The 27,301-nt window shown below is 51.0% G+C and overlaps 1 protein-coding gene across 3 annotated transcripts in view; it reads left to right on the top strand.

Annotated features, from left to right (window-relative positions):
• Positions 1–27,301, top strand: part of EPPK1 (epiplakin 1) — a 100,509-nt gene that overhangs the window by 49,328 nt on the left and 23,880 nt on the right. The window lies entirely within an intron of this gene.

Genomic DNA, 27,301 nt, shown 5'->3' with positions numbered 1-27,301 from the left:
CTGACCCTACGCCGTATTTATAAATGACTGCACAGTACTACTTCTGCTTGGTGCAATACTCAGTATCTGACCCTACGCCGTATTTATAAATGACTGCACAGTACTACTTCTGCTTGGTGCAATACTCAGTATCTGTTCCTACAGTGCATGTATAAATGACTGCACAGTACTACTTCTGCTTGGTGCAATACTCAGTATCTGTTCCTACAGTACATGTATAAATGACTGCACAGTACTACTTCTGCTTGGTGCAATACTCAGTATCTGTTCCTACAGTACATGTATGAATGGATGCACAGTACTACTTCTGCTTCGTGCAATACTCAGTATCTGTTTCTACCCTGTATGTATATATGACTGCACAGTACTACTTCTTCTTGGTGCAGTACTCAGTATCTGTTCCTATCCTGTATGTATATATGACTGCACAGTACTACTTCTGCTTGGTGCAGTACTCAGTATCTGTTCCTATCCTATATGTATGAATGACTGCACAGTACTACTTCTGCTTGGTGCAGTACTCAGTATCTGTTCCTACAGTGCATGTATAAATGACTGCACAGTACTACTTCTGTTTGGTGCAGTACTCAGTATCTGTTCCTACAGTGCATGTATAAATGACTGCACAGTACTACTTCTGTATGGTGCAATACTCAGTATCTGTTCCTAAAGTACACGTATGAATGTATGCACAGTACTACTTCTGCTTGGTGCAGTACTCAGTATCTGTTCCTACAGTGCATGTATAAATGATTGCACAGTACTACTTCTGTTTGGTGCAATACTCAGTATCTGTTCCTAAAGTACATGTATGAATGGATGCACAGTACTACTTCTGTTTGGTGCAATACTCAGTATCTGTTCCTAAAGTACATGTATGAATGGATGCACAGTACTACTTCTGTTTGGTGCAATACTCAGTATCTGACCCTACAGTGCATGTATAAATGACTGCACAGTACTACTTCTGTTTGGTGCAGTACTCAGTATCTGTTCCTACAGTGCATGTATAAATGACTGCACAGTACTACTTCTGCTTGGTGCAATACTCAGTATCTGACCCTACGCCGTATTTATATATGACTGCACAGTACTACTTCTGCTTGGTGCAATACTCAGTATCTAACCCTACGCCGTATTTATATATGATTACACAGTACTGCTTCTGCTTGCTGCAGTACTCAGTATCTGCCCCTACCCAGCATGCATGATTCATCACACAGTACTACTTCTGCTTGTTGCAATACTCTGTATCTGTTCCTACAGTACATGTATGAATGGATGCACAGTACTACTTCTGCTTCGTGCAATACTCAGTATCTGTTTCTACCCTGTATGTATACATGACTGCACAGTACTACTTCTTCTTGGTGCAATACTTAGTACCTGTGCCTACCCTGTATGCATGAGTAACCACACAGTACTATGTCTGCTTGGTGCAATGCTCGGTATTTGTTCCTATCTTGTATGTATGAGTATCTATCTGCACAGTGCTACGTCTGCTTGGTGCAATGCTCGGTATTTGTTCCTATCTTGTATGTATGAGTATCTATCTGCACAGTGCTACGTCTGCTTGTTGCAATATGCAGTATCTGTTCCTATCATGTATGTATATATGCATGCACAGTACTACTTTTGCTTGGTGCAATACTCAGTATCTGTTCCTATCCTGTATGTATATATGACTACACAGTACTACTTCTGCTTGGTGCAATACTCAGTATCTGTTCCTATCCTGTATGTATATATGACTACACAGTACTACATTTGGTTGGTTCAATAATCAGTATCTGGCCCTATCCCGTATGTATGTATATATGACTGCACAGTACTACTTCTGCTTGGTGCAATACTCAGTTTCTGTTCCTATCCTGTATGTATATATGACTGCACAGTACTACTTCTGCTTGGTGCAATATTCAGTATCTGTTCCTATCCTGTGTGTATCTATGACTGCACAGTACTACTTCTGCTTGGTGCAATACTCCGTATCTGTTCCTATCCTATATGTATAAATGCCTGCACAGTACTACTTCTGCTTGGTGCAATATTCAGTATCTGTTCTTATCCTGTGTGTATCTATGACTGCACAGTACTACTTCTGCTTGGTGCAATACTCCGTATCTGTTCCTATCCTATATGTATAAATGCCTGCACAGTACTACTTCTGCTTGGTGCAATATTCAGTATCTGTTCCTATCCTGTGTGTATCTATGACTGCACAGCACTACTTCTGCTTGGTGCAATACTCAGTATCTGCTCCTATCCTGTATGTAGATCAGTCTCTTAAATACCGGCCACCAGGGATGACTGTAATCTGGGAGATGCCTTTGTAGGATTATAAGTGTCACAGACACCTGATATTAATATCCCCCCCAGGAGGGTGTGTGTCCGCCACAGATGCGTCTGGAGTTTCATTTCATGTGAATAATATTAATAAATAATTGTGAAACACGTATTTGTATCAGAGCCAGCAGGGCGTGTTCCTGTCACCGCGGTGTATGTGGAGCGTTACAATGATAATATGTATATATGATGGAGTGTTACACTGATACTACGTATATATGATGGAGAGTTACACTGATACTATGTATATATGATGGAGTGTTACACTGATACTATGTATATATTGTATTATGGAGTGTTACACTGATACTATGTATATATGATGGAGTGTTACACTGATACTATGTATACATGATGGAGTGTTACACTGATACTATGTATATATGACGGAGCGTTACACTGATACTATGTATACATGATGGAGCGTTACACTGATACTATGTATATATGATGGAGTGTTACACTGATACTATGTATATATGATGGAGTGTTACACTGATACTATGTATATATGATGGAGTGTTACACTGATACTATGTATACATGATGGAGTGTTACACTGATACTATGTATATATGATGGAGTGTTACACTGATACTATGTATACATGATGGAGTGTTACACTGATACTATGTATATATGATGGAGTGTTACACTGATACTATGTATACATGATGGAGTGTTACACTGATACTATGTATACATGATGGAGTGTTACACTGATGCTATGTATACATGATGGAGTGTTACACTGATACTATGTATACATGATGGAGTGTTACACTGATACTATGTATATATGATGGAGCGTTACACTGATACTATGTATATATGATGGAGCGTTACACTGATACTATGTATACATGATGGAGCGTTACACTGATACTATGTATATATTGGAGTGTTACACTGATACTATGTATACATGATGGAGTGTTACACTGATACTATGTATATATGATGGAGCGTTACACTGATACTATGTATATATGATGGAGCGTTACACTGATACTATGTATATATGATGGAGCGTTACACTGATACTATGTATATATGATGGAGCGTTACACTGATACTATGTATATATGATGGAGCGTTACACTGATACTATGTATATATGATGGAGCGTTACACTGATACTATGTATATATGATGGAGCGTTACACTGATACTATGTATATATGATGGAGCGTTACACTGATACTATGTATATATGATGGAGCGTTACACTGATACTATGTATATATTGGAGTGTTACACTGATACTATGTATACATGATGGAGTGTTACACTGATACTATGTATACATGATGTAGCGTTACACTGATACTATGTATATATTGGAGTGTTACACTGATACTATGTATATATTGGAGTGTTACACTGATACTATGTATATATTCGAGTGTTACACTGATACTATGTATATATTCGAGTGTTACACTGATACTATGTATATATTCGAGTGTTACACCGATACTGTGTATATATTCGAGTGTTACACTGATACTATGTATACATGATGGAGTGTTACACTGATACTATGTATACATGATGGAGCGTTACACTGATACTATGTATATATTGGAGTGTTACACTGATACTATGTATATATTGGAGTGTTACACTGATACTATGTATATATTCGAGTGTTACACTGATACTATGTATATATTCGAGTGTTACACTGATACTGTGTATATATTCGAGTGTTACACTGATACTAAGTGTACATGATGGAGTGTTACACTGATACTATGTATACATGATGGAGCGTTACACTGATACTATGTATATATTGGAGTGTTACACTGATACTATGTATATATTGGAGTGTTACACTGATACTATGTATATATTGGAGTGTTACACTGATACTATGTATATATTGGAGTGTTACACTGATACTATGTATACATGATGGAGTGTCACACTGATACTATGTATACATGATGGAGCGTTACACTGATACTATGTATATATTGGAGTGTTACACTGATACTATGTATATATTGGAGTGTTACACTGATACTATGTATATATTGGAGTGTTACACTGATACTATGTATATATTCGAGTGTTACACTGATACTGTGTATATATTCGAGTGTTACACTGATACTGTGTATATATTCGAGTGTTACACTGATACTGTGTATATATTCGAGTGTTACACTGATACTACTGCAGGCCTCTGTGTAAGTGCAGGAATGACCCAATCACCGCTTTCACTAGAATATTTGTTTATTTTATTATTTATTACCAGTTATTAATATAGCGCACACATATTGCCCAGCGTTGTACAGAGATCATTTGGCCATACACATCAGTCCCAGCCTCAGTGGTGATTATAATTAACCTAACCAGTACTATGGGGGTCATTCCGACCTGATCGCTCGCTAGCTATTTTTTGCAGCGCTGCGATCAGGTCAAAACTATGCAAAACTGCGCATGCGTATGTACCGCAATGCGCAGGCGCATTGTATGGGTACAAAGCGGATCGGTGCAGGGCGATGGATTTAATGAAGAATCCATTCGTATAGCCAATTGCAAGAAGATTGACAGGAAGAGGGCATTTGTGGGTGTCAACTGACCGTTTTCTGGGAGTGTTTGCAAAAGTGCAGGCGTGTCCAAGTGTTTGCAGGGCGGGTGTCTTACGTCAATTCCGGCCCCGGACAGACTGAAGTGATCGCAGCGGCTGAGAAACTGCACAAAACTTTTTTGTACCGCTCGGCTGCACAGGCGTTCGCACACTTGCAAAACAAAAATACACTCCCCTATAGGCGGCGACTATCTGATCGCAGCGCTGCAAAAAGTAGCTAGCGAGCCATCAACTCGGAATGACCCCCTATGTTTGGAGTGTGTGAGGAAACACATATACAGAGAGAACATACAATCTCCACACAGACAGGGCCTTGTCTGGAATTTTACCCAAGACCTCAGTGCTGCGAGTCAGCAATGCTAATCATTGTGACACCGTGCTGCTGAAATATGTGACTGTGATATTCTGTGTGAGGAAATCTGTCTCCTCATTGAGGGGGTCACTGGGACCCCCGTAGAGCCCCATATCCGCCTCCCCACCCTGGTCCTGTGGGCGTAATGCTGCTGTTTCGCTGTAGGAGACATCAGTGCCAGCTGGGCATTAGCGTGTCAGGGCTGGGTGAGCTGTAGGGTGTGCTGCGTCAGTCTGAGGGCACCACGGGTGTGTACCAGTTACATTGTGCGAAGCTTTGTGTGGGGTTTTCCCTCATTCTGGGCACAACAATACACCGTGTTACAGCGGTGCCCACGCCCTGGTGTCATGACTGAAGCTTATTATAATAACGTCATTTACTGGCCTTGGCCAAGCGGCACATGGGCCCAGTAGCACCGCCCCTCCTGGTACAGAGCCCCCTGGCACCACGGTTACAGCAGTCAGTGATGTAGAGTGACAGGAATAGCAGCACCACGGTTACCACGGTTACAGGAGTCAGTGATGTAGAGTGACAGGAATAGCAGCACCACGGTTACCACGGTTACAGCAGTCAGTGATGTAGAGTGACAGGAATAGCAGCACCACGGTTACCACGGTTACAGCAGTCAGTGATGTAGAGTGACAGGAATAGCAGCACCACGGTTACCACGGTTACAGGAGTCAGTGATGTAGAGTGACAGGAATAGCAGCACCACGGTTACCACGGTTACAGCAGTCAGTGATGTAGAGTGACAGGAATAGCAGCGCTGGGAATGTAGAGCCGCGTTACTGCATCTGGCACCTGAGTGAGGAGTGAGGTGTGTCTGAGAAAATTCCATTCCACAAGCCTGGATCCCTGTTCCGGGCGCAGGAGTGCATATCCGTCCTCCCCACAGCCACAAAGGCCAGATGAGAGACAGTATTGCATCACGCCGCTTACATCACCCTCTCCTGCCGTCAGTGCGCAATATGGGGAAATATACGCAGAATGAATCTCGCCGACACTCACGGGTGTGGACCGTTAGGGGCATATTTACCACATGGATGTATGTAGCGGGATATATGTAAGAGACATCTCCAATATCTGCCACGGGCCCTCCACAGAGGTTGCTAAATCGTGAGATTTACCAAACCTCTTCACATAGTAGCCTATGGTATACTGTATCGCATCGCGTCCTCCTGATGCCCCTCAGCCGGCCTGTACCGGTCAGTAGCGGATTTACCACAAGGCAACCAAAGCGGCTGCTCAGGGCCCTGTGGGTCCCAGGGGGCCTGCCGACGAGGCTGTATAAAGGGCATTTCCGGTGAGTTGACGGAGAGCCGGTCTGGCTGAATACCCCTGGCAGGCTGGCAGTGATTAGACAGCTGTTGGGTGCCGTCTGCAGTCCTGCAGCCCGGGCACAGAGTTCTGGGGGCCACACCGACGCTACCCCACAACACCTGCATCCGGCTAGCAGGGTACCTGGGCGCTCCAGGCACGCACCCTTACAGTGTGTAGTGCTGCCCTCGCTTCCACATGGCTCTCCCCTTTCACCTGGGCTCCTTGAAGAACACAGTGGAACTAGAACTGTAGGCACGGTGTTCTGGCCGCGTTACCGTGCGTTGTGGGTGTTGATGGCTGGGAATTGCTACCTGGTGTCTGCTCTCTGTGTTGATGTTGGCACAGGATGAGGCCGCCCTGGCACACTGTAATTTGCACCTAGTGTTGCTGTGTGTGGGTAAACACAGTGGCTGGCAGACAGTGAGAGAGGCGCAGTGTGACTCAGGGGGTGGGGACCAGGGACAGAGCTTTACTCCCTCCATCTTGTGCAAGGGCTCTTGCTAATGGCTGCTCGGGCCCCAGGTGCTGCAGGGGGCCCCAGGCTGCCGTCACTTCTCATTGACTAGAAGGGCATGCTGGTGCTTGTGGTTCCACAGTAGCTAGCAGCAGTTCCTCAGTAGTTGAGGCAAATGGGCAGAATCAGAGATGCGCACACTTGTGCGCAGGTACTGTGCGCCAGCGAGCAGACAGCTGAATTGAGTAATGTGAGGCCTCGGGGAGGGATAAGTGAGAGTATATGAGGGAAGAGTGCGGTGCTTTGTATCCCCCATTACAGGTAACGTGACTGGCTCGGTATGAGAGACGCTGTGTAAAGGAATTACTGCTCACAAAGGGTTTAGGTTACTGACATAAGTGTAAAGGTGGAAATGTGCAGCAACCAACCAGCACTTACCATTAATCAGATCCCTGTAATGAAATCCAATGTCTGTTCTGGCTGGGTAATGGCTCTGTTCCTCCTATGTTACTATCATCCAAATCTGTCCTGGACAATAACTCACATCATACTACCCCGGCCTTCCTTGTAATGTCACTCCGTGTACCCTGCTGTCTCCGCTGTCCCTTGCTGTCTCTGCTCCATCCCCTGCTGTCTCTGCTCCGTACCCTGCTGTCTCATCTCCGTCCCCTGCTGTCTCTGCTCCGTACCCTGCAGTCTCTGCTCCGTACCCTGCTGTTTCTGCTTCGTACCCTGCTGTCTTTGCTCCGTACCCTGCTGTCTCTGCTCCGTCCCCTGCTGTCTCTGCTCCGTCCCCTGCTGTCTCTGCTCCGTCCCCTGCTGTCTCTGCTCCGTACCCTGCTGTCTCTGCTCCGTCCCCTGCTGTCTCTGCTCCGTCCCCTGCTGTCTCTGCTCCGTCCCCTGCTGTCTCTGCTCCGTCCCTTGCTGTCTCTGCTCCATCCCCTGCTGTCTCTGCCCTGCTGTCTCTGCTCCGTACCCTGCAGTCTCTGCTCCGTACCCTGCTGTTTCTGCTTCGTACCCTGCTGTCTTTGCTCCGTACCCTGCTGTCTCTGCTCCGTCCCCTGCTGTTTCTGCTCCATACCCTGCTGTCTCTGCTCCGTACCCTGCTGTCTCTGCTCCGTACCCTGCTGTGTCTGCTCCATCCCCTGCTGTCTCTGCTCTGTCCCCTGCTGTCTCTGCTCTGTCCCCTGCTGTCTCTGCTCCGTCCCCTGCTGTCTCTGCTCCGTCCCCTGCTGTTTCTGCTCCGTCCCCTGCTGTCTCTGCTCCGTACCCTGCTGTCTCTGCTTCGTCCCCTGCTGTCTCTGCTCCGTCCCCTGCTGTCTCTGCTCCGTTCCTTGCTGTCTCTGCACCATCCCCTGCTGTCTCTGCTCCGTACCCTGCTGTCTCTGCTCCGTCCCCTGCTGTCTCTGCTCTGTCCCCTGCTGTCTCTGCTCTGTCCCCTGCTGTCTCTGCTCTGTCCCTTGCTGTCTCTGCTCCATTCCCTGCTGTCTCTGCTCTGTTCCTTGCTGTCTCTGCTCCGTCCCCTGCTGTCTCTGCTCCGTCCCCTGCTGTCTCTGCTCCGTACCCTGCAGTCTCTGCTCCGTACCCTGCTGTTTCTGCTCCGTACCCTGCTGTCTCTTCTCCGTCCCCTGCTGTCTCTGCTCCGTATCCTGCTGTCTCTGCTCCGTATCCTGCTGTCTCTGCTCCATCCCCTGCAGTCTCTGCTCCATACCCTGCTGTCTCTGCTCCGTCCCCTGCTGTCTCTGCTCCGTCCCCTGCTGTTTCTGCTCCGTCCCCTGCTGTCTCTGCTCCGTACCCTGCTGTCTCTGCTTCGTCCCCTGCTGTCTCTGCTCCGTCCCCTGCTGTCTCTGCTCCGTTCCTTGCTGTCTCTGCACCATCCCCTGCTGTCTCTGCTCCGTACCCTGCTGTCTCTGCTCCGTCCCCTGCTGTCTCTGCTCTGTCCCTTGCTGTCTCTGCTCCATTCCCTGCTGTCTCTGCTCTGTTCCTTGCTGTCTCTGCTCCGTCCCCTGCTGTCTCTGCTCCGTCCCCTGCTGTCTCTGCTCCGTACCCTGCAGTCTCTGCTCCGTACCCTGCTGTCTCTGCTCCGTACCCTGCTGTCTCTTCTCCGTCCCCTGCTGTCTCTGCTCCGTATCCTGCTGTCTCTGCTCCGTATCCTGCTGTCTCTGCTCCATCCCCTGCAGTCTCTGCTCCATACCCTGCTGTTTCTGCTCCGTACCCTGCTGTCTTTGCTCCGTACCCTGCTGTCTCTGCTCCGTACCCTGCTGTCTCTGCTCCGTACCCTGCTGTCTCTGCTCCGTACCCTGCTGTCTTTGCTCCGTACCCTGCTGTCTCTGCTCCGTACCCTGCTGTCTTTGCTCCGTACCCTGCTGTCTCTGCTCCGTACCCTGCTGTCTCTGCTCCGTACCCTGCTGTCTTTGCTCCGTACCCTGCTGTCTCTGCTCCATACCCTGCTGTCTCTGCTCCATACCCTGCTGTTTCTGCTCCGTACCCTGCTGTCTTTGCTCCGTACCCTGCTGTCTCTGCTCCGTACCCTGCTGTTTCTGCTCCGTCCCCTGCTGTCTCTGCTCTGTCCCTTGCTGTCTCTGCTCCATCCCCTGCTGTCTCTGCTCCGTACCCTGCTGTCTCTGCTCCGTACCCTGCTGTCTCTGCTCCGTACCCTGCTGTCTTTGCTCCGTACCCTGCTGTCTCTGCTCCGTACCCTGCTGTCTTTGCTCCGTACCCTGCTGTCTCTGCTCCGTACCCTGCTGTCTCTGCTCCGTACCCTGCTGTCTTTGCTCCGTACCCTGCTGTCTCTGCTCCATACCCTGCTGTCTCTGCTCCATACCCTGCTGTTTCTGCTCCGTACCCTGCTGTCTTTGCTCCGTACCCTGCTGTCTCTGCTCCGTACCCTGCTGTTTCTGCTCCGTCCCCTGCTGTCTCTGCTCTGTCCCTTGCTGTCTCTGCTCCATCCCCTGCTGTCTCTGCTCCGTACCCTGCTGTCTCTGCTCCGTACCCTGCTGTCTCAGCTCCGTCCCCTGCGGTCTCTACTGCTTACCCTGCTGTCTCTGCTCCGTACCCTGCTGTCTTTGCTCCGTACCCTGCTGTCTCTGCTCCATACCCTGCTGTCTCTGCTCCATACCCTGCTGTTTCTGCTCCGTACCCTGCTGTCTTTGCTCCGTACCCTGCTGTCTCTGCTCCGTACCCTGCTGTTTCTGCTCCGTCCCCTGCTGTCTCTGCTCTGTCCCTTGCTGTCTCTGCTCCATCCCCTGCTGTCTTTGCTCCGTACCCTGCTGTCTCTGCTCCGTACCCTGCTCTCTCTGCTCCGTACCCTGCTGTCTCTGCTCCGTACCCTGCTGTCTTTGCTCCGTACCCTGCTGTCTCTGCTCCGTACCCTGCTGTCTTTGCTCCGTACCCTGCTGTCTCTGCTCCATACCCTGCTGTCTCTGCTCCATACCCTGCTGTTTCTGCTCCGTACCCTGCTGTCTTTGCTCCGTACCCTGCTGTCTCTGCTCCGTACCCTGCTGTTTCTGCTCCGTCCCCTGCTGTCTCTGCTCTGTCCCTTGCTGTCTCTGCTCCATCCCCTGCTGTCTTTGCTCCGTACCCTGCTGTCTCTGCTCCGTACCCTGCTCTCTCTGCTCCGTACCCTGCTGTCTCTGCTCCGTACCCTGCTGTCTTTGCTCCGTACCCTGCTGTCTCTGCTCCGTACCCTGCTGTCTCTGCTCCGTACCCTGCTGTCTCAGCTCCGTCCCCTGCGGTCTCTACTGCTTACCCTGCTGTCTTTGCTTCGTACCCTGCTGTCTCTGCTCCGTACCCTGCTGTCTCTGCTCCGTACCCTGCTGTCTTTGCTCCGTACCCTGCGGTCTCTACTGCTTACCCTGCTGTCTTTGCTTCGTACCCTGCTGTCTCTGCTCCGTACCCTGCTGTCTCTGCTCCATACCCTGCTGTCTTTGCTTCGTACCCTGCTGTCTCTGCTCCGTACCCTGCTGTCTCTGCTCCGTACCCTGCTGTCTTTGCTCCGTACCCTGCTGTCTCTGCTCCGTACCCTGCTGTCTCTGCTCCGTACCCTGCTGTCTTTGCTCCGTACCCTGCTGTCTCTGCTCCGTACCCTGCTGTCCCTGCTGCGTCCCCTGCTGTCTCTGCTCCGTCCCCTACTGTCTCTGCTCCGTACGCTGCTGTCTCTATACTTCCATCCCCTCTGCATACAGCAGCTGTTCCCAGTGTCAGAGGGTATAATAGTGTAGATAAATCAGCATTCTTCATATTGCAGCCATAAGATGAGTCATTTATAGGAAGATCTGTTATCACAGGGGTCTTATTCTTTTATTACCCCTTTATCTATGAAATCTTACAACTCGCCTGGCTTCCAGGTAACCCTGTTCCCTGATCTAGACAACGCACAGGAGTCTGTGACGAGACAGGTGTGACACCTCACCCCACACCCAGAGGAGTCCCACATACCAATAGGGCCGGGGGTCTCAGACAGGCCGGAGGGGTATGTACGGGTCACATACTGACAGTCCCATTAGGTATGAGCTGTGACACCGAATGCAGTTACTGGGGGATCTGGGTAAATTGGTATCCGGACTCCAGGTCGACAACAAAAAGGTCGACGCACCTTAGGTCGACACACCTTGGGTCGGCATGGACAAAAGGTCAACATGAACAAGGTCGACATGGAAAAAGGTCGACATGCGTTTTTCAAGATTTTTTTTTTTTTTTTTAACCTTTTCATACTTAACGATCCACGTGGACTACGATTGGAACGGTAATCTGTGCCGAGCGAAGCGAAGGCACCATGCCCGAAGCATGGCGAGCGAAGCGAGCCATGCGAGGGGACGCGGTGCACTAATTGTGGTTCCCGGTCACTCTACGAAGAAAACGACACAAAAAAACATTAAAAACTCATGTCGACCTTTTGTCCATGTCGACCTTTTGTCCATGTCGACCTAAGGTGTGTCGACCAATTGGCATCGACCTAAGGTGTGTCGACCTTTTTGTTGTCGACCTGGAGTCCCAGAATTGGGTAAATTAGAGACAGGCGTCCTGATGATCTCGCAGGGGCCACATTGGGCAGCTCTCTAGCCTTCCAAAGGGCCACACATTCCATTCCATGCTGTCTCTTGTCCAGCGGGTCTCTCACAGGTTTGTTATAATGAACCATATTAAATCCACCCAGTGATTACAAACCCATTGTCCAGCTGTCATAGTAACCGTCTTATTAGCGCCTTGCGGTGAATTCCCACGAGGATGGGAGGAGCCTGGCGAGCAGGAAGCTTGGGCATCCAGCCTGGAGCGATTGAGTCCCAGCTGTTTTTGTCCTTGTCTGCTGTCAGCTATTGTTGAACTACAAGCACCAGCATGCCCTTACAGCGTTGGCTGTAGTAGGGTGAGTTACATATGAATGATCTTATATGCTTTCTCAGCAGGATATAAGACCCCCCTGCTGTATACTGTCTGTGGTGTTTGTCAACATACAAAATTTCAACATGAGAATGTCGACATGTCCCTTATATCGACACACGGTATGTTGTCACGCTTGGCACGTCAAAACTGATGACGTTGACATTCATCATGTTGGCACTGATAAAATGACGACATGATTAGAATAATGACAAAACGTGCCTGGCGGTCCTAGCGGTGACTTACCTGGTACGGCGGCTCCAGCGGTGACTGCCGGCTCATTATGTGTCGCTTCCTGAATGACTAACCCTCCCATAGTACATCACCCTGGCCCTCTGCTGCTGAGGCCTACCCCTTCCCATGTCACATGCCGACATTCTGCAGATGCCGACATGTTCAAAGTCAACATTTCAACGATGTGGCCTCATAACTGTTGGCATTGTGGTGTTGTCATTATGATTCCGTCCCCTGTTACTCTGTACTAGGTAGCCTCCTCCTGCCGCACACACACAGCTCACCTCATGTCTGTCACAGTGTCACCAATCTGAGCAGCACTCGCCCACGAGACTCCAGACTGTCAGCTCCTGTGGGCGAGGGGGGAGCAAGCTCCATATATATGGGAAGCAACCTGTATACATGGGGGAAGCGAGCTGTATACATGGGGGGGAGCGAGTTCCATACATATGGGAAGCAAGCTGTATACATGGGGGGAGCGAGCTGTATACATGGGGGGAGCGAGCTGTATACATGGGGGGAAGCAGGCTGTATACATGGGGGGAAGCAGGCTGTATACATGGGGGGAAGCAAGCTGTATACATGGGGGGGAGCGAGCTGTATACATGGGGGGGAGCGAGCTGTAAACATGGGGGGAAGCGAGCTCCATACATGGGGGAAGCGAGCTGTATACATGGGGGAAAGCGAGCTCCATACATGGGGGAAGCGAGCTCCATACATGGGGGAAGCGAGTTGTATACATGGGGGGAAGTGAGCTGTATACATGGGGGGAAGCAAGCTGTAGACATGGGGGAAGCGAGTTGTATACATGGGGGGAAGTGAGCTGTATACATGGGAAGTGAGCTCCATACATGGGGAAAGCGAGCTCCATACATGGGAGAAGCAAGCTGTATACATGGGGGGAAGCGAGCTGTATACCTGGGGGGAAGCGAGCTCCATACATGGGGGAAGCGAGTTGTATACATGGGGGAAGCAAGCTGTATACATGGGGGAAGCGAGTTGTATACATGGGGGGAAGTGAGCTGTATACATGGGAAGCGAGCTCCATACATGGGGGAGCGAGCTGTATACATGAGGGAAGCGAGCTCCATACATGGGGGAAGCGAGCTGTATACATGAGGGAAGCGAGCTCCATACATGGGGGAAGCGAGCTGTATACATGGGGGGAAGCGAGCTGTATACCTGGGGGGAAGCGAGCTCCATACATGGGAGAAGCAAGCTGTATACATATGGGAAGTGAGCTGTATACATGTGGGGGAGCGAGCTCCATACATGGGGGAAGCGAGCTGTATACATGGGGGGAAGCGAGCTCCATACATGGGAGAAGCAAGCTGTATACATGGGGGGAAGCGAGCTCCATACATGGGAGAAGCAAGCTGTATACATGGGGGGAAGCGAGCTGTATACCTGGGGGGAAGCGAGCTGTATACATGGGGGAAGCGAGCTGTATACATGGGGGAAGCGAGCTGTATACATGGGGGGAAGCGAGCTCCATACATGGGGGAAGCGAGCTGTATACATGGGGGAAGCGAGCTGTATACATGGGGGGAAGTGAGCTCCATACATGGGGGAAGCGAGCTGTATACATGGGGGAAGCGAGCTGTATACATGGGGGGAAGCGAGCTCCATACATGGGGGGAAGCGAGCTCCATACATGGGGGAAGCAAGCTGTATACATGGGGGGAAGCAAGCTGTATACATGGGGGGAAGTGAGCTGTATACATGGGGGAGGCGAGCTCCATACATGGGGGGAAGCGAGCTGTATACATGGGGGGAAGCGAGCTTTATACATGGGGGGAAGCGAGCTCCATACATGGGGGAAGCGAGCTGTATACATGGGGGAAGCAAGCTCCATACATGGGGGAAGCGAGCTGTATACATGGGGGAAGCAAGCTGTATACATGGGGGGAAGCGAGCTCCATACATGGGGGAAGCGAGCTCCATACATGGGGGAAGTGAGCTGTATACCTGGGGGGAAGCGAGCTGTATACATGGGGGGAAGCGAGCTGTATACATGGGGGAAGCGAGCTGTATACATGGGGGAAGCGAGCTGTATACATGGGGGGAAGCGAGCTCCATACATGGGGGGAAGCGAGCTCCATACATGGGGGAAGCGAGCTGTATACATGGGGGAAGCAAGCTCCATACATGGGGGAAGCGAGCTGTATACATGGGGGAAGCAAGCTCCATACATGGGGGAAGCGAGCTGTATACATGGGGGAAGCGAGCTGTATACATGGGGGGAAGCAAGCTCCATACATGGGGGGAAGCGAGCTCCATACATGGGGGGAAGCAAGCTGTATACACGGGGGGAAGTGAGCTGTATACATGGGGGAAGCAAGCTGTATACACGGGGGGAAGTGAGTTGTATACATGGGGGAAGCGAGCTCCATACATGGGGGGAAGCGAGCTCCATACATGGGGGGAAGCAAGCTGTATACACGGGGGGAAGTGAGCTGTATACATGGGGGAAGCGAGCTCCATACATGGGGGGAGCGAGCTGTATACATGGGGGAAGCGTGCTGTATACATGGGGGGAAGCGAGCTCCATACATGGGGGAAGCGAGCTGTATACATGGGGGGAAGCAAGCTGTATACATAGGGGGAAGCGAGCTGTATACATGGGGGGAAGTGAGCTGTATACATGGGGGAAGCGAGCTCCATACATGGGGGGAAGCGAGCTGTATACATAGGGGGAAGCGAGCTGTATACATGGGGGGAAGCGAGCTGTATACATGGGGGGAAGCAAGCTGTATACACGGGGGGAAGTGAGCTGTATACATGGGGGAAGCGAGCTCCATACATGGGGGGAAGCGAGCTGTATACATAGGGGGAAGCGAGCTGTATACATGGGGGGAAGCAAGCTCCATACATGGGGGGAAGCGAGCTCCATACATGGGGGGAAGCAAGCTGTATACACGGGGGGAAGTGAGCTGTATACATGGGGGAAGCGAGCTCCATACATGGGGAAGCGAGCTCCATACATGGGGGGAAGCGAGCTGTATACATGGGGGGAAGCGAGCTCCATACATGGGGGGAAGCGAGCTGTGTACATGGGGGGAAGCGAGCTGTATACATGGGGGGAAGCGAGCTCCATACATGGGGGAAGCGAGCTGTATACATGGGGGGAAGTGAGCTGTATACATGGGGGAAGCGAGCTCCATACATGGGGGGAAGCGTGCTGTATACATGGGGGGAAGCGAGCTCCATACATGGGGGGAAGCGAGCTCCATACATGGGGGAAGCGAGCTGTATACATGGGGGAAGCAAGCTGTATACATGGGGGAAGCGAGCTCCATACATGGGGGGAAGCGAGCTGTATACATAGGGGGAAGCGAGCTGTATACATGGGGGGAAGCGAGCTGTATACATGGGGGGAAGCAAGCTGTATACATGGGGGGAAGTGAGCTCCATACATGGGGGAAGCGAGCTGTATACATGGGGGGAAGCAAGCTGTATACATGGGGGGAAGTGAGCTGTATACATGGGGGAAGCGAGCTCCATACATGGGGGGAAGCGAGCTGTATACATAGGGGGAAGCGAGCTGTATACATGGGGGGAAGTGAGCTGTATACATGGGGGAAGCGAGCTCCATACATGGGGGAAGTAAAAATAAACACCCTCATACAGTAGCTCACACTTTATATAATACATTATATTAGATGCTGTTTTTAATACATTTCTAGACAATTTACTGTAGTTTGATCATATAACCAGTGTATTGTAAGATTTCGCCATTTGTTGTGTGTTCTTGTTTTTTGTTATGCTATTCGGAGATATTGTAACTGCTGCCATAGATAGTAACCATGCTTCCCGATACATAGACAGCAACACCTTCCACCATCACCGACTACTGGATGTCATTGATCTGTAGTGGTAAATCCATCACATCTACTGATTATTCCTGAGGATACCTTGAGACCAGGCCGTGCTGGGGTTCCACAGGGACAGTGCGTGAGAAATTATAATCACACAGTCTGTAATAACGCTGGTACTAGGTGGTTCCTCTCCCTGGGATGTACAGTACGAGGTGTCATTGGGATGTTATTGGAGTCTCCAGGATACGGAGAATAATAATAATAATAATCACCCGGCACTTCCCTTCCTGTCTGCAATACGTGTTCCGTCTGTCATTAACAAATTGCGGCAAAATGTCGCTGTGTAACTGTGCACCAGGACAGACCAGGCTGCAGTGCAAGGCGTGTAAATACATGTATTAAATCTGCATGCAGGGTAAATACCGGCTGCTTTTGCATGTAGCTCTGGACAGATTTACTCTTACACTGCAATTTAGAGTTAAGCTTGGACACCCCCTCCTAAATCTAACTCTCTCACCTCAGCACACCCCACCCGCCAACTATCTCCAACACACACACCAACAGCGCAGGACCCTGCGGCCCACAGGTGGAAGGACAGGACAGTGCCTGAAAAGAGGGACTGTCCCACCAAAACTGAGACAGATGGGAGGTATGGCTTTACCAAGGTGCAAAGTTACTCCCACAGAAGAGCCAGGTACAGGGGGCAGACCCACTCCCTCACCCCCACAGGGGAGCCAGTTACAGGGGGCAGACCCACCCCTCACCCCCACAGGGGAGCCAGTTACAGGGGGCAGACCCACCCCTCACCCCCACAGAAGAGCCAGGTACAGGGGGCAGACCCACTCCCTCACCCCCACAGGGGAGCCAGTTACAGGGGGCAGACCCACCCCTCACCCCCACAGGGGAGCCAGTTACAGGGGGCAGACCCACCCCTCACCCCCACAGAAGAGCCAGGTACAGGGGGCAGACCCACTCCCTCACCCCCACAGGGGAGCCAGTTACAGGGGGCAGACCCACCCCTCACCCCCACAGGGGAGCCAGTTACAGGGGGCAGACCCACCCCTCACCCCCACAGAAGAGCCAGGTACAGGGGGCAGACCCACTCCCTCACCCCCACAGGGGAGCCAGTTACAGGGGGCAGACCCACCCCTCACCCCCACAGGGGAGCCAGTTACAGGGGGCAGACCCACCCCTCACCCCCACAGAAGAGCCGGGTACAGGGGGCAGAGCCACTCCCTCACTCCCACAGAAGAGCCAGGTACAGGGGGCAGACCCACTCCCTCACCCCCACAGAAGAGCCGGGTACAGGGGGCAGAGCCACTCCCTCACCCCCACAGGGGAGCCAGTTACAGGGGGCAGACCCACTCCCTCACCCCCACAGAAGAGCCGGGTACAGGGGGCAGAGCCACTCCCTCACCCCCACAGAAGAGCCAGTTACAGGGGGCAGACCCACCCCTCACCCCCACAGAAGAGCCAGTTACAGGGGGCAGACCCACCCCTCACCCCCACAGAAGGGCCGGGTACAAGGGGCAGAGCCACTCCCTCACCCCCACAGAAGACCCGGGTACAGGGGGCAGAGCCACTCCCTCACCCCACAGAAGGGCCAGTTACAGGGGGCAGAGCCACTCCCTCACCCCCACAGAAGGGCCGGGTACAGGGGGCAGATCCACCGCTCACCCTCACAGAAGGGCCGGGTACAGGGGGCAGATCCTGTCCCTCACCCCCACAGAAGGGCCAGTTACAGGGGGCAGATCCTCTCCCTCACCCCCACAGAAGTGCCAGGTATAAGGAGAGGCTGGTAATTCTGTGGTTATACAGGTATTATGTGTGGGCATTGGCTGCCATGGCTCCGAGTCCCTGTGGCTAGCTGAGGCCCGCAGGCTGGTAATACTGTGGTTATACAGGTATTATATGTGGGCATCGGCTGCCATGGCTCCGTGTCCCTGTGGCTAGCTGAGGCCCGCAGGCTGTGTGTGGGATGTGTACTGATGCAGGTTGCAGCTTGCTCTCTTCTCAGTGCTGGTGTCGGTGGCATAGCTTAGTGGGGTGAGGCTGTCCATGGCGGGTGGGGGCTGATGACTGACACCTAACGTATAACGTAACCAATGCTGTACAGCACCGAGCACACCAATCACTGCCTGTACTGAGGAAATACTGATGTCATTATTATGGGTGTGGTTCGTTTTATCGACAGTATCTAGGTCGACAATGTTTAGGTCGACCACTATAGGTCGACAGTCACTAGGTCGACATGGATGGAAGGTCGACAGGGTTTCTAGGTCGACATGTGCTAGGTCGACAGGTCTAAAGGTCGACATAAGGATTTTGTTGTTGTTTTTGGTGTCGTTTTCTTCGTAGAGTGACCGGGATCCCAAATTAGTGCACCGCGTCCCCTCGCATGGCTCGCTTCGTTCGCCATGCTTCGGGCATGGTGCCTTCGCTCCGCTAACGCTTCGCTCGGCACACTTTACCGTTCCAATCGTAGTCCACGTGGATCGTTAAGTATGAAAAAAAAATAAAAATAAAAAAATGTGAAAAACTCATGTCGACCTTTAGACCTGTCGACCTAGCACATGTCGACCTAGAAACCCTGTCGACCTTCCATTCATGTCGGCCTAGTGACTGTCGACCTATAGTGGTCGACCTAAACATTGTCGACCTAGACACTGTCGATCTTCAGACCGGATCCCCATTATTATATATACACATAATACACTGTAATTCTGCAGAGCTCAGGCAGGAGAGACATAGCATAAATACAGGTGTGTGTGACAGTGCAGCCATCCTTTACCACAGGTGTGTGTGGCAGTGTATCCATCCTTTAGCACAGGTGTGTGTGGCAGTGTATCCATCCTTTAGCACAGATGTGTGTGGCAGTGTATCCACCCTTTAGCACAGGTGTGTGTGGCAGTGTATCCATCCTTTAGCACAGGTGTGTGTGGCAGTGTACCCATCCTTTAGCACAGATGTGTGTGGCAGTGTATCCACCCTTTAGCACAGGTGTGTGTGGCAGTGTACCCATCCTTTAGCACAGGTGTGTGTGGCAGTGTATCCATCCTTTAGCACAGGTGTGTGTGGCAGTGTACCCATCCTTTAGCACAGGTGTGTGTGGCAGTGTATCCATCCTTTAGCACAGGTGTGTGTGAGTGTAATGTGTGCATTGTGCAGATATCTCTCCATCTTGTCTCCAGCCCTGCTCCCCTGGTCGTCTCTGCACAGTGTGACGTCTCCTCAGCTCTGACATCTGTCCTGGAATGTGTTACCTGCATTGTGTCAGTCTATAGGTGTCGCAGGGCCCTGACAATGCAGATCGCAGACAGGAATGTGCCCCGGTCAGTGTGGAATCGGTCCCCTCCCATTGTAGAGCCCAATGTCAACAGGGCAGCTCGGTGCCAAGTGCCATGCATATATACAACGCAGGGTATCGGTGTCAGCGGGCCAGGTATCTGCGGCATTAACCCCTCACCTGACAGAGTCGCCCCATAGCCTGATCTAGCCCTTCCCTGTCTCACTGCGGGATGTGTATAAATAAATATATATATATATATATATATATTATGGCATTGCACCAGTTGTGCTCTCATCTGAATCATTTGCACAAAAGATGTATATATTATGTCCACTGTGGGGCTGGTTGTGAACTGGGTAACGTGGCACCTGGGTAACACCATGCTGCACTGCAGGGGGTCACGTTGTGCATGGAGCGGCAGCGTCGGACTGGCTGACCGGGGATCCGCTTCCGGTCCATTTATGCCGGGACAGCGTTTAGAAGCACCCGGCTCTTTACGCCCGCTCCCTGCATCGCAGTGCAGAAAGCCGGGTGCCCCTAAACATTGTCCTGGCATAAATGGACCGGAAGCGGTTCCCCGGTCAGCCAGTCTGACGCGGGGGGGGGGGGCGTTTCCTAGCTGAGATCTGAATGGCAGCATAGTGTCGGCTACATGCAGAAGCAGCCAGTACTTACTCTGCATGCACAAATAAATAATACATATATTTGCCCCTCTTACATTTTCCCGCTTTGCTTGCACCTTAGCGCAGCCCCTACATGTGCCCTGTACAGGGTGACTACACGCCTGTGTGTCGGCATCACAGCTCCGGCAGCACACAAGCCCTGGACGTAGGACACATTTACTAATCAGCAGCGCTTGTTGTCTATCCGGATGTGTGATCCGCGGACTCCTTGATTTGTTTATAGGAAAAGGCCGAGGGCAGCAATGCATTCTGGGCCAGGAGCACAAACAGGAGCCGTATCATGCAAATCTCTCCTAACCCCTAATTACTTTCTCCAGCTGTGAGTAGTAGAGGGCACAGTACGTGTCGTTATACACCCCGCAGCGGCTTCTCTAATCACTCATCTCGCCCTCTCTATCTCAGCATCTCATTACAATTCATAATTGGTTTATTAATTCAATGGAAGAGAATGATTGAAGGATGAGTAAGATCATTAGGGAGTGCACCTACTCCAGGGAATGGCACGCAGGCCACGGACCACGGCTGTCCAGGAATAGTCATTGCTTAGTATGCTGCCGGCCTGATTCTGATGTGCGTTCATTCGGCCTAATTCAGGGGGTCATTCCGAGTTGATCGCTCGCTAGCTGTTTTTTGCAGCGCTGCAATCAGATAGTCGCCGCCTAAAGGGGAGTGTATTTTCACTTTGCAAGTGTGCGATCGCATGTGCAGCCGAGCGGTACAAGTTTTGTGCAGTTTCTGAGTAGCTCAGGACTTACTCAGCCGCTGCGATCACATCAGCCTGTCCGGTCCCGGAATTGACGTCAGACACCCGCCCTGCAAACGCCTGGACACGCCTGCGTTTTTCCAACCACTCCCAGAAAATGGTCAGTTGCCACCCACAAACACCCTCTTCCTGTCAATGTCCTTGCGATCGGCTGTGCGAATGGATTCTTCATAAATCCATCGCTCAGCACCGATCCACTTTGTACCCGTACGACGTGTATACACATGCGCAGTTTTGACGAGTTTTGACCTGATCGCAGCGCTGCAAAAAATAGCTAGCACGCGATCAACTCGGAATGACCCCCCCAGACCTGATCGTAGCAGCAAATTTGTTAGCAGATGATCAAAACCATGGAGGTCATTCCGAGTTGTTCGCTCGCAAGGCGATTTTAGCAGAGTTGCTCACGCTAAGCCGCCGCCTACTGGGAGTGAATCTTAGCATCTTAAAATTGCGAACGATGTATTCGCAATATTGCGATTACACACCTCGTAGCAGTTTCTGAGTAGCTTCAGACTTACTCGGCATCTGCGATCAGTTCAGTGCTTGTCGTTCCTGGTTTGACGTCACAAACACTCCCAGCGTTCGCCCAGACACTCCTCCGTTTCTCCGGCCACTCCTGCGTTTTTTCCGGAAACGGTAGCGTTTTTTCCCACACGCCCATAAAACGGCCTGTTTCTGCCCAGTAACACCCATTTCCTGTCAATCACATTACGATCGCCAGACCGATGAAAAAGCCGTGAGTAAAATTCCTAAGTGCATAGCAAATTTACTTGGCGCAGTCGCAGTGCGAACATTGCGCATGCGCATTAAGCAGAAAATCGCTGCGATGCGAAGATTTTTACCGAGCGAACAACTCGGAATGAGGGCCCATGTGCACTGCAGGTGGGGCAGATGTAACATGTGCAGAGAGAGTTAGATTTGGGTGGGTTATATTGTTTCTGTGCAGGGTAAATACTGGCTGCTTTATTTTTACACCGCAATTTAGATTTTCAGTTTGAACACACCCCACCCGAATCTAACTCTCTCTGCACATGTTACATCTGCCCCACCTGCAGTGCACATGGTTTTACCCAATTGCTAACAAAGTTGCTGCTACGATCAGGTCTGAATTAGGCCCATATTGCAGTAAACTGCGTCTGCGTGGCGGGCATCACTGCTCCTGCTTACTTGGGGCCTAATTCAGACCTGATCGCAGCAGCAAATTTGTTAGCTAATGGGCAAAACCATGTGCACTGCAGGTGGGGCAGATGTAACCTGTGCAGAGAGAGTTAGATTTGGGTGGGGTGTGTTAAAACTGAAATCTAAATTGCAGTGTAAAAATAAAGCAGACAGTATTTACCCTGCACAGAAACAATATAACCCACCCCAATCTAACTCTCTCTGCACATGTTACATATACCCCACCTGCAGTGCACATGGGCCCTCATTCCGAGTTGTTCGCTCGGTGTTTTTCATCGCATCGCAATGAAAATCCGCTTAGTACGCATGCGCAATGTTCGCACTGCGACTGCGCCAAGTAACTTTGCTATGTAGAAAGTAATTTTACTCACGGCTTTTTCATCGCTCCGGCGATCGTAATGTGATTGACAGGAAATGGGTGTTACTGGGCGGAAACACGGCGTTTCAGGGGCGTGTGGCTGAAAACGCTACCGTTTCCTGAAAAAACGCAGGAGTGGCCGGAGAAACGGTGGGAGTGCCTGGGCGAACGCTGGGTGTGTTTGTGACGTCAAACAGGAACGACAAGCACTGAACTGATCGCACAGGCAGAGTAAGTCTGAAGCTACTCTGAAACTGCTAAGTAGTTAGTAATCGCAATATTGCGAATACATCGGTCGCAATTTTAAGAAGCTAAGATTCACTCCCAGTAGGCGGCGGCTTAGCGTGTGTAACTCTGCTAAATTCGCCTTGCGACCGATCAACTCGGAATGAGGGCCATGGTTTTGATCATCTGCTAACAAAGTTGCTGCTACGATCAGATCTGAATTAGGCCCTTGCTCCCTTGGCCCTATGTCTTTATATAAATCTGCGGGGGAAGGGGCGTCCGGCCGGGAAACCTGCCCACTCTTCCAGGAGACCGGCAGTACCACCCTGATTTTCAGGATCCTCCCGGCATTCTGGGATTTAAAGACATTTCTGATCCCGTGCGTTTCAATCGCACCTTCCTCTCCGCGCATACACTCGGTGTAACACATGCTTCCGTTACAGATTTCAGGGATTTTCGCATAAGCGCGGAATCAGGCCCGCTGACGTAACCCTGGAAACAGAGTTATGGCGGCCATATCGAGCCGTGTACCTGCCGAAATATCCCAATCACTCACAGGGCTGTTTCTAGCCAATTTGGCTCCCAGTGCGAGATTTAAAAATGCGCCCCCCCCCATGACATAAAAAAATGTGCCCCCCCCCACACACACACACCTAGATAAAAAAAAAACTTGCGCGCACACATGGCAAGGGGGCGTGGCCTCGTCTAAATGGGTGTGGCCTCGTCTGAAAAGACTACCTCACAATCCAGTTTTTGACCCTGCTCCAACAGATCACGACCACCACAGGAAAAAAAATTCTACCATATTAAGCCCCACACAGTAATGCCCCTGCACCATATTATGCCACACACCGCAATGCCCTTGATACATTAAATCCCCACACTACGGCAGGCAAGAGTCCCCATTTCACACATTACGGCAGGTGTCCCCATTTTACACATTGAGAGAGAGAGAGAATACTTACAGAGGCGATTACCGCTCTTCGGCCCGCCTCACCAGTCGCTCCTCGCGCCGGCCTTTCCCTCTTCCTAACTTGGATCCCCATCTGTACTCCGCTCGGGGGGGGGGGAGGGGGAGTTTCGCGGAGTGACGGTGTTGCGTCGTGAAGTAACGACGCAACCGCGTCATTCGGTGAAACTCCGCCCCCCGAGCGGGTTACTTGGGGAGAAATAGGAGGGGGAAGCAGGGAGCCACAGTTAGTGCCGCGGCGGGCGCCCAGTGCGGTTGCACTGCTCGCCTGCACCAAGAAACGGCCCTGATCACTCAGGACAAATCGGACAAATTGCCGTATAAGGAGTGGGACTCTCCAGCTCACAAGTAGATAGGTTACAGACACATTTTATATATGCTTATTCTTTATCAGAAGGCAGTAAAACGTTAATATCAGTAAATTGCAGGTTCTGATTGTGGTTTCCCTTATATGACGGCGGCGTCATCCTGCCGACCTACGTGCAGCGCAGGCCTTATTATGACACTGGGCGACGCTTGGAGTGATCCGCGCTGACATCATGGACGTCAACTTATTGTTACCTAATTGTGATTGCAGAGCTGGAATGTGGGCAGGTTGGGACAATTCCCCGCATATGAATTTATTACCTGCATTTTATCTCAGAGAATAACCCTCTGATTGCCAGGAGCCGGCGGCCTGGACTGCAATGGCGTCATCTCGCTGACGGAGTACGGGGCGCCTTCTGGGGGGGTTTCATGCTGCGTTCCTGTTAGGAAGTAATGGCAGCGACAGAGCAGACGTCCAGGAATTAGGGGGCACAGGTTCTAGGAGCCCATAATGTGCTACAAATAAACCAATAATCATTTATTGCATATAAAAGCGCGGTCTGAGAATAAGTACGGTGGGTGTAGTGGTTAGCATTACCGCCTCACAGCACTGAGGTCATGGGTTCAATTCCCACCATGGCTCTACTTGTGTGGAGTTTGTATATTCTCCCCGTACTTGCGTGGGTTTCCTCCCACACTCCAAAAACATACTGGTGGGTTAATTGGCTCCTGGAAAAATTAACCCTGGCGTGAATGTGTGTGCGTGTACGGGATCCGGTCTGAAGATCAACACTGTCTAGTTCGACCACTATGTCGACCTATTGACCTGTCGACCTAGCACATGTCGACCTAGAAACTCTGTCGACCTTCATACCCTGTCGACCAAGTGACTGTCGACCTATAGTGGTCGACCTAGACACTGTCGATCTAATGATCCACAGCCACGTGTACATGTGGTGGGGAATATAGAGTGTAAGCTCCACTGGGGCAGGGACTGATGTGAATGGCCAAATACTCTCTGTACAGCGCTGCGGAATATGTGTGCGCTATATAAATAACTGGTAATAATAATTATAATAGTAACTGACAGATTATGGGTCGGATACTGATCCGGACGTAGCGTCATTTGCTACAGACGTGTCTGTGACTTTATGCAAATGGCGCTACACAGCCCTTCCCTGGTGCCCATCCGTGCGTCCGGATGCGCCAGAAGTGAGAACGCTAAACTTGCAGCAGCCCCACATCAGGTGGAGTTTCTCTGCCTGAGTGTGGCGTCCTGTGTGAGTGGCGGAGCGTCTCTGTACGGAACCTATAACCGACCATAAGACGCTACCGATGCACGTGTCTTTGTAGCCACACCCCCTGTTACCGCCCCATACACTGCCTGTACAGTTCTGCTAGCGCGCGTCTGAATCTGTACTGCGCCTTTGTACCAACACCATGGGGACGCATGTGCGGACCAATATCATCGCTCCGCTGCGTCCCACATCGCCGCTGCATCCGGCTCTATAAATGGCAGATCACAGGGCGATGCGGGAAGTGATGGATGAATAAAACATATTGCAGCCACGGTAATGCCCGGCCCACGTGCCCCGGATGTTGGGGTGATGGGATTTTGGTGGTGGAATATGTTTTAGAGCTTTGTATATCTCAGGGTGACATTTGTTCTTGGTGTCACACTTCATGTATCACTACACTGCTCTAAAGATATACCAGACGTATGTACCGGGCATCCCCACAGCTGTCGCCATACTGCGCCTGAACGCACTCACTGCCAGTCACAATCTTCTGCCTCATCGGCTGGTTAAGAGTAATAAATGAGAACATCCAAATGAGATAATCACAGTCATTTGCAATCAGGCATTATGTCACTCATCCAGTGTTTTAGGTGCCCCCCAGACCCTGGTGCCCTAGGCAGCCGCCTAGTTTTAGTGCCAGCCCTGCAGCATGATAATCAGTCATTAGGTGAACATCATTCAAATAACTGTAACATTGCTGTCCTGGGAATAGAACTTTGAACATGCTGCAGTAATGGCTCCTGTCTCCTCATATCAGGAGAGTCCTGACACAGTTGGGAGGGGCTGTAGTGACATTCTGTGTTATTAGGTGTGCGTAATAAAGCCAGTGTTGTCTAACCTCAGCCTTCTTCCGCCACCCAGTGGTCAGACTGCCATATTGCGGTTTTTATAATAATGGGCTTGTTTATTCAAGATTATTATAAGAAATAAAAAGTGTTTTGCGGCAATTTGCACTCGCTGGCGGCAATTCGCTGTCATGGCAGGTTCTTTGTTCTCATGAGATAACTTTTGTCGCTGGCGTTATCTCCGCGGTGAAAGTTATCTTTTCTTAGCTACACCGTATATACAGATTCAGTATGATTTACCCATGGTTGGGATCCCGGCGGTCAGGAGATACCGACAGTTGGAATCCTGACAGCGACGCATCGGGTCCCCTCGTGGGCTCGCCGCGCTCGCCACACTTCAGGCCCAGTGGCTCGCTTTGCTCGCCATACTATTATATTATATGGACCCGGCAACCGAGTGGGATTAGCGAGCGTCTGTTAGGATTCCGACCATCGGGAAATTAACAATGACCCTATATACAGTACTTACCTGAGTCTGCGCGTTGTAAGTGCTGAAGATGCTGTGAATCTTATGTCCTGTGTCCTCGGCTCCCTCTCATAGGGGCTAATTCAGACCTGATCGTCGCCCTGCAAAATTTTGCAGGGCTACGATCAGGCACCCTGACATGTGGGAGGACGCCTAGCACAGGGCTAGCCCGCCCCACATGTCAGGCCCCCCCCCCTCCTCCCCGCAGAAGTACAAAAGCATCGCAAAGCGGCGATGCTTTTGCACTTCAGGAGTAGCTCCCGGCCAGCGCAGCTCCTGCGTGCTGGCCGGGAGCTACTCGTCGCTGCCTGGATCGCAGCGGCTGCATGTAACGTCACGCAGCCGCTGCGTCCCACGCCCCGCATGGTCTGGCCATGCCTGCGCTGGCCTGACCGCGACTACAAAACAGCGGCC

The sequence above is a fragment of the Pseudophryne corroboree genome, chromosome 5 (genome assembly GCF_028390025.1).
Source record: "Pseudophryne corroboree isolate aPseCor3 chromosome 5, aPseCor3.hap2, whole genome shotgun sequence".
Classification (NCBI taxonomy): Eukaryota; Metazoa; Chordata; class Amphibia; order Anura; family Myobatrachidae; genus Pseudophryne; species Pseudophryne corroboree.
This window is presented reverse-complemented; position numbering and strand designations above follow the sequence as displayed.